This window comes from Bombina bombina, chromosome 2, assembly GCF_027579735.1.
Source record: "Bombina bombina isolate aBomBom1 chromosome 2, aBomBom1.pri, whole genome shotgun sequence".
Classification (NCBI taxonomy): Eukaryota; Metazoa; Chordata; class Amphibia; order Anura; family Bombinatoridae; genus Bombina; species Bombina bombina.
The window spans coordinates 581,027,808-581,034,721 of record NC_069500.1 but is presented as its reverse complement, the minus strand read 5'-3'; the positions used below and the strand labels follow the sequence as shown (position 1 = coordinate 581,034,721).

The 6,914-nt window shown below is 35.1% G+C and overlaps 1 long non-coding RNA gene across 1 annotated transcript; it reads right to left on the bottom strand.

The window, feature by feature from the left end:
• Positions 1–2,459: 2,459 nt before the first annotated feature.
• On the bottom strand, positions 2,460–2,775 carry LOC128647908 (uncharacterized). Its single transcript, XR_008400451.1, has 2 exons — positions 2,654–2,775; positions 2,460–2,573 (listed from the first exon to the last, which is right to left on the bottom strand). It is a non-coding gene; the product is annotated as an uncharacterized LOC128647908 (long non-coding RNA).
• Positions 2,776–6,914: the final 4,139 nt, after the last annotated feature.

Genomic DNA, 6,914 nt, shown 5'->3' with positions numbered 1-6,914 from the left:
TGAAAATTCCGCAAGAGGTAAATAAGTTGACCAATCTTGCTGTTGGGAAGAACAGAAACATCGGAGGTACTGTTCGAGCCACTGGTTAGTGCGCTCCGTCTGTCCATTTGTTTGTGGGTGGTAAGAAGTACTGAGCCTCTGTTGAATATGAAGAGTAGAACATAATTCCCTCCAAAATCTGGAAATAAATTGTGATCCCCTGTCTGAAACAATAGATGTTGGTAAACCATGCAACTTGATCACTTCTTTTATCAAAAGATCACTAGTTTGTTTTGCTGTGGGTAGATGCAAGGAATGAAATGAGCCATCTTGGAAAATTGATCCACTACTACTAAAATGGTAGTGTAATTGGAAGATTTGGGTAAATCCACAATATAGTCCTTTGAAATGTTTGACCATGGTTTACTGGGCACAGGGAGAGATAACAGCAATCCATAAGGTTTGCCTCTTGAGTATTTTGATGTTGCACATGTGGTACAAGTAGAGACGTAAGTTTTAACATCCTTATTACAAGTAAGCCACCAAAAAGATCTCTTTAGTAGAGATAATGTCTTAGTCACTCCTAAATGACCTGCTAAAGTGGAATCATGTACCATCTGGAGAACAGTGGGTCTACAAGATTTTGGAATATATATCTGGTTGTTATATAGAAGAATACCATTAGAATCTTGATGCAACCGATGCATTGGTTTCTCTGTGTCACTACGTTGTAACTGTTTTAAAGAAGTAGGTGTAAGTTGTAGAATACCTAAGAAACAATCTTCTGGAATGATATGTTGATGTGGTTGTGCGTAGCTGGGTTTATCAGGCAACCTGGATAGGGCATCTGCTTTACCATTATTTCTTCCCGGTCTATAGCAAATAACAAAGTTAAACCGTGAGAAGAAAATACTCCACCTCACCTGACGGGCAGACAGTGTTTTACAAGTTTGCAAATATTGCAAATTTCTATGATCAGAATAGATTAAAACTGGTTCAGTAGTACCCTCTAGTAAATGCCTCCATTGTTCAAAGGAGGCTTTTATAGATAGGAGTTCTTTTTCGCCTACTGAATAATTCATCTCCGCAGCTGAAAGAACTCTAGAAAAAAATGCCACAGGATGAAGTACTTGGGTAGTGGATTTTTTTTGTGACAATACAGCTCCTAATGCATATTCTGATGCATCTACCTCCAAAGTAAATTGCAACAATGGGTCTGGGTATTGCAAAATAGGGGCAGAAGTGAAGCTAGATTTTAGGAATTCAAAAGCGCTTTGAGCTTCTGAATGCCATTTGAAAGTGTTTTGTACTTTAGTGAGATTAGTCAAAGGTTTTGCAATGTCAGCAAATTTATTAATAAACTTGCGGTAGTAATTAGCAAAACCTAGGAAATGTTGTAATTGTTTCCTAGTCCGAGGTTGTGGCCAATCTTTAATAATTTTCACCTTATTCTGATCCATCTTAATACCAGATGGTGAAATTTGATAGCCTAGGAAGGTAATCTCTGATGAGTTAAAAATACATTTTTCTAATTTGGCAAACAAATGATGAGCTCTTAAATGGGATAAAACTGAACGAACATGTTTTATGTGTTCATCCAAGTTCTTAGAAAAGATCAGAATATCATCCAAATATATGATGATGTAAGTGTCTAATATATCTCTAAAAATATCATTTATGAAATTTTGAAATGTGGCTGGGGCGTTACATAGCCCGAATGGCATGACTTGATATTCAAAGAGACCGTAACGGGTCCTAAAAGCTGTCAGCCATTCATCTCCCTCTTTCATTCTGATCAGGTTATATGCACCACGTAAATCAAGCTTTGTATATTTGGTGGCGCCTTGCAATCGTTCTATAATCTCTGGAATGAGAGGTAATGGGTAACAATTCTTTTTGGTACATTTATTCAGTTGACGATAATCAATTATTGGACGTAATGAATTATCCTTATTACGTAAAAAAAACATTCCAGCACCTGCTGGTGAGGTAGATGGCCTAATAAAACCTTTTTTTAAGTTATCATCGATATACTCTTTAAGATGGTTTAATTCAGATTTAGATAAAGGATACATTCTCCCTATAGGTACTGTGCTACCAGGTAATAACTCAATTGGACAGTCATACTGTCTATGCGGAGGTAATACCTGACTTTCTTTTACATCAAAAACATCACTAAAATCCGAATAGTGAGATGGTAATGAGAGTGAGGATGTATGTAGTATGTGATGATTTTGTAAACAGGTATTTTTACAATAACCAGAATCAAGTTTTATAGATAATGTTTGCCAATCAAAGATAGGGTTATGTTTTACTAACCAGTTCATACCTATGACAACTGGGAACAGAGGTGAGGGTATTATGTCAAAAGACATGTATTCAATATGTGTCTGATTGCAAGTCACCAGTAGAGGTATAGTCTCATGTGTAACTGGACCAGTACTAATTGTGTTACCATCTATTACACGTATAGAAACAAGTTTTTCTTTTGCTATATGTGGTATTTTATTTTTTTCAATTAAACTTATGTCTATATAACAACCAGTTGCCCCAGTATCCACGATGGCCTCAATATTCAGTCGTCTTTGATCCCACTGCAAAGATAGAGGTAGTTTTATAAACATCTGATCTGAAAGAGAAGTACAGACAGTCGAGTTAGTAGTGATGGTTTTACCTGACTTCTGTTTTAGAAGAATAGGGCAGTCTCTCAGAATATGTTCTTTAGAACCACAATACATGCAGAGATGATTCAATCTCCTTCTATTCTTCTCCTCTTGAGTTAGGGGTCCACGTAATACTCCTAAATCAATAGGTGTTTCAGTAGATGTGGCTGGAGCAGGGTTAGGGATACTGTTGTATCTTTTGCTAGATGACTCATAAGAAAGTTTCTCAACCCTTCTTTCCCTATATCTCCTATCTAATTTTATTGCTAAATCATTTAGGGCATCTAAGGATACAGGTAAGACTAATCTAGCAAGTTCATCTTTTAGGGATTCATTTAAGCCCAAACGAAATTGATTTCTTAAAGAAACTTTGTTCCATTCGGAATCCCTGGCATACCGTTTGAACTCAGTAATAAAGTCCTCCACAGGTCTTTTAGCTTGTTTTAAATTTCTTAGGGCTTTTTCAGCTGTTGCCTGTCTATAAGGATCCTCATACAATGCTGACAATGCATCAAAAAAGACCTGAAAATTATTTAGTATTGGATCTTGTGATTCAAAATAACTATCAGCCCACGCACGGGGTTCTCCCCTTAAATAAGTTATGATAGTTAAAACGTTCTGTTTGTCAGTACTATATGTTTTTGGTTTTAGGGAAAAAAGGAGTAGACAGGCGTTTTTAAACTCCCTATACTTTGATCTGTCACCAGTGAAAATTTCAGGGTGTAACACCTGTGGTTCAGGTGTAGTAGCTGACATTTTAACTGCAATTTCCTGAGAAATAAAGGCTCTTAGATTTTGTATATCTAATTGAGTCTCTCTGAGACCTTGGCTTATATTATCAACTCTTTGGGATAATGTATAAACTGCTTGAGCGAGTTCAGCTGGGTCCACTTGCATTTTTTAGGCTTGTTATTATGTAATAATCCAAGTAGATTATTTTCTGAAAAAAGGAGATGCAGACAACTCAGCTGCTGAAAAAACTCAGGCTGAAGTAAAAAAGTTGTGTAACAGCAGCTTTTAACCATTAACCACAACTTAGGTCATAGTATTTAAGCACTGTTTTTATTTTAATAAAGGATTTGCTAAACAAATGAGTAAAAGTCTTAATTCTCAATGCAATTGTTTAAACCCTTTATATAACATAACAAAACTGAGTACCCTGATATAGTAAAAATAAATATGCATAATAGAAAAAGTAAGAGCTCTAATGTGATGCAAAATAATCCTTAATAGAATAAACAAAGTTATGCACAAAAAATACCTTTGAGTAGAATATCACTGAGTTTACAGGTCCGTTATCACAGCAAGTAGAACTTAAGAAAAAATGAGAGAGCAGGGATTACTCTCAAAGTTTGCAGAGCAGGAGTGAGCAGGAAGTGTGTTCACAGAGCTGAGGGAGAGAAGCCACACCCGGCTGCAGCTGATGATGTCAGAAGTGTCTCAGTAGGAGGCCTGTCAGATTTCACAGCACATCAGAGCAATAGAAGACTGAGGAATTCAAAATAGCAAGCAATGACAGGAAGACACAGGTCAGTATTTATAGGGTGTCAGAATGAGCAGCCATAAGGGGTGGTAATATGACACCTCCCTTTCACTAACAATAGACAAGAGACTTTGTAATGTCCTTTCAGTGATGGATAATGCTCTATTTTTTTTCATCATCCATCTGCCTCTGCCACTGAAACATTTCTCTTTGCAGCTGTAATTTCTGCCTTTCAATTTCATTTCTTTCCATTTCTAGTTCAATATTTTTTTCAGAAATAGCTGCCCAGCGTTCAATATTAGTGTTTATAATATTCTGCATATCCCTGTGGTCCTCTCTATATTGCCTTGCAAGGGTCAACATTTCCCTTAATCCAACATCGGCCAATAGTCCTTCTGCCGGTGTATTTTCAATATTTAGAGCACCTGTTTCCTGTGTTATTGGTGGTGCCTGTGTTTCAACTGGTTCCTCCAGGTTTTCAGGTGTATGGATTTCATCTGGTTGTGCATCTCCAAATTCTTCTAGAATATCTCGAGTCTCACTTCCATCATGTCCTCCTGGTGTTTCTTCTTGAATTGGATTTTCCACTATTGGCATGAGATTGATAGTGATCTCCCTTGATGAGTTTTCTTCTTCTAGATCAAGACATAAAAAATTGTTAGTAAATAAAAATAAAATTTTCTAAACACGGTTTCAGAAATAGAATAGAAGGAGAGAGCAGATACAACAGTCATACACAAATTTAAATTATATTATATATATATACATATGTTATACATACCATCAAATAATGGAGATGAATGTCCAGTCAATCTCTGGAAAAGACATCCCAAATCACCTATACAAAAAAAATAATAAAAAAATAGGTTTTGAGTAAATGTTACCATATATTCAAATGCTATTGCATTCAAGGAAAAATCAATTAGTACAATTATTAATGAAAATGTACTTTGCAATTAACGGGACACTGAACCAAAAATAATATTTTTGTGATTAAGATGTATAGCATGCAATTTCAATCAACGTTCTAATTTAATACTATTATCAATGATCAAAATGAAAATAATGTTAAAATGTAAGTACATTAGAAAGTTGCTTACAATTGCATGCTCTACATGAATCATCATTTAAAAAAATTGTACAATGTCCCTTTCATGAAAATCTAAGATCATTGCTATTTGTCCTTCAACTACCATTCCATCTGTAAACGATCTCGAACTAGATTACGTCAATACTGACATTTGAAATTTGTGTACAAAAAAAAACATATTTTGGATTTGATAGATAAAAGAGATAACACACACAACATTGTAATTATTCATTTAATTAGTAATGTACTTACCAGTTACTCTGCCAACACCAGTTTCTGGAGTGCTGGTCCTTACATCAGGAAGTGTGTCCGCAGATGAAGAACTGTGTGTGACAGTAGACGTGGAGCGTATAAATTGTCCATGAGAAAAACTGGTAGAAGGTCTGGAACCAGCTGCACCGGTAGATGGTCTGTAAACAGCTGAAGAAGAAGTTGAACAAGTGGGCACTTCATTGGTACTCCTCCCAGGCTGTCCTTGTGTTGTTGGTGTTGCTTTAAAAAGAAACAAAAAATAAATAAATTATTAATACATTTTTATTTTTCATTGTATTTCTAGTTTAAACTGAAAGCTAATACTGTTAATAATAATATCATCGCAGCAGTGAATGAAGGCACAATCATTAAAGGGACATGAAAAAAAACATTTTCCTTTCATGATCTCATAAGAAAATGCTTTTTCAAAATTATTTAATTGTATTATCTTTTTGGCTTCATTGCATTGCTATACTTTGATGAAAAGCAAATCTATACAGGCTCAGTAAATGATCATTGGTTGATGCACATAGATGGGTCATGTGACTGCGTCAACTATGTGAATAGCTATGTCTGAAAAAAGTATATCTTTAGAAAGCTGAGAACAATTATATATTATCAACTAATTTTGAAATATGTTCAAAATAATATTCTATACTCAAATACTGCTACATGGAAGTCAATAGATCACACATTTAAGAAGGCATGTGATCAAGGGTCAGTCAGAATATGCAGAGATAAAAGTGATATTAATTTAAAATAGTTGTATTTCATGATTAATGTCGAACATACCATGTTACACAACATCAATATTTTTTTAATAGTTTCAAATTGCATTATTTCTATTGTCATTATCTCTTTATGGAGTTTCAATGCAATACTGGTTTGTAAATGAACACATGGGTGTTATCTTTAGGGATCACAATAATAGTTGCCCCCTATATTTATAATCAACTCTTAAAAAATGTATATTCCCGTTATAGCTTAAAAAAATGTTAGTATAAAAACCCTATTATTGTACAATCCCTTATACATATTTTTAAATTTTTAGTGCGACATAAATGATAATAGTATTTGGGGCCTATATGGCCTATATGGATTCAGATACGGAAGCATAAGAAGTCAGATAATGTTATTTTTAAGAAATATATATTGGAGACACTGAGCTATCATAATTTAACAAACATTTTTGCGTCAATTATGTTGTACATTTACCTCTTAAATCACTGTCACAATCATCCGTTATGCCAGTGATGATCTCTGGTCCTAGACGCTGAACAAGCTTCTCTGCTCATAGTCATTGAGGTCGGCCACATATGCTGGTCCACCTCCCGTAGCTCGTGCCAAATTTTTTTCTCTGGCCAATTTAGCTTTGGCGAAAAGTTTAATGTCGTTGTAACGCTTCTTCAGCTGATCAACATCCTTTTTTCCAGGACCCTGGGCACTA